Consider the following 1,783-nt stretch of genomic DNA (forward strand, 5'->3'; position numbering starts at 1 on the left):
GAAATCTGTAGGGTTGTCGCAAAGGGCAAAAGGGAGAAACCTAGTATCAGCTGGCTCTTTAGTCTGTTGGGGAGTAAAATGAATCGATTAATAAAATGATAGAAATGATCACAAGAAAGCAGAACTAGTCAGGCACAATTTTAATTGTATTATTCAACAAATATTGTAAATTTTCATTACTTAAGCTGTGAAAAACAATGCAATGCAAGTCTATAATAGATATGGACTAACCTTGATTTGTTGTGAAAGCGGTCAACAGCTGCCCAGCATTCCCTCTTTAGACTGAAATATCTCAGTTAGATGACTGCTTGAGATTCTTGCCCACAATCCTGTAGAACTCCATGAACACCTAAAACAGAGAAACAAAGTGTTACATTTCAAGACTAACTGTAACTTTTAGCATATGCACATCACTTTAAGCTCAACAACTCAGTTGCAATTATTATAAATGATAATAGTTACGAATACCTAAGAGACTAGCGTTAGCGTTAACAAAAAGCTAATTCATGCACAAGTGCTGATATTAAACGACTGAAGCTATGGGTAATGAAATAATAACATCACAACTTAAACTGAACATGCAGAAACACACTTGCTGAACTTATCTTAACTTTGAACCAAAAGAAACACGGATTTTAATATTAGCATTATAGCTTCTGTGAACCGACAGAGGAAAAACCGTCGATCAGTAAGTTAGGCCCATAAGACTACTTCAGCTTTAACTACAGTAACGCTGTCATCGGACCGGTCTTTTGGATGATCAATTTTCCCAGAAAGATAAAGAGAAAGAAGCTAATTTACACACTCACCGTTTCATGATGTTTTCCAAATCCATCGCGTGCATCATCAACCGGTCTCGGGTCTCTTCAAACATCGCGCGCTCACAGACGTGTTCGAATGGGGCTCCTCCCCCTTACAGAAACTTAACACATTAAGCTATCTCTACTTAACATAATCATTGCATGCAATTTTTCGTCTGATTACTTCAGATAACTAATTATATTTAGTAATGGCGACGTGTTTAGCAAAAACAAGAAAGAATAATTAAAGACAGCTAAAAACGTTTATTTAAAACAAAATCCGGGTTTAGAGTGTAGTAACTAACTACTTGAGTAGTTTTTTTTTATCTGATACTTTTTTACTCTTACTCAAGTAACTATTCAGACTATTACTTTTACTGGAGTAAATATTTCAATAAGTACTTTTACTTTTACTTGAGTACAGTTTTTGGGTACTCTACCCACCTCTGGTATTATTATTATTATAAGGATATTATTATTATTATTATTATTTAAATGTGTATTGCATTATGCGTATGCAAACAGCACAAACGAATGGCGTAGTTTTGGTGATTATATCTTTATATGGGCTGCCAACTTCACGGAGGTGTGAAACAGTGATAAACGCTGTTCACACAAAGTATGCATGGAAGTAAAAACTCTATTGTACTCTGTACTAAAGTTAATATATCTGATAAATGTTGGGCTTGGCCTTTCAGGTTATGGGTGTGCCTGGCCATGAGACTGGTTATTCAGGTTTATGCGTTTCACATGATACAAGAAACAACCTGTTTAAATGAAAATTACTAATAAAATTAACATTACGTTTACTCATCACATTATAATTGATTGCACAATCCACTTTGTCTTGAAAATACCTTCTCAGTCAGCTTAACGTAGTACACGTAGCAAGTTTAAAAAAAAAGAATAGAACAAGTGTTAGAGGCCTTTTTGCTTTTAATATTTGTATAATAAATAAATAAATAAAAAAGAGGAATAGATAG

The 1,783-nt window shown here is 34.2% G+C and overlaps 1 long non-coding RNA gene across 1 annotated transcript; it reads right to left on the bottom strand.

Annotated features, from left to right (window-relative positions):
* On the bottom strand, positions 1-1,334 carry LOC131545902 (uncharacterized). The gene is made up of 3 exons (XR_009272524.1): positions 810-1,334; positions 232-349; positions 1-63 (listed from the first exon to the last, which is right to left on the bottom strand). It is a non-coding gene; the product is annotated as an uncharacterized LOC131545902 (long non-coding RNA).
* Positions 1,335-1,783: the final 449 nt, after the last annotated feature.

Source organism: Onychostoma macrolepis, chromosome 08 (assembly GCF_012432095.1).
Source record: "Onychostoma macrolepis isolate SWU-2019 chromosome 08, ASM1243209v1, whole genome shotgun sequence".
NCBI lineage: Eukaryota > Metazoa > Chordata > Actinopteri > Cypriniformes > Cyprinidae > Onychostoma > Onychostoma macrolepis.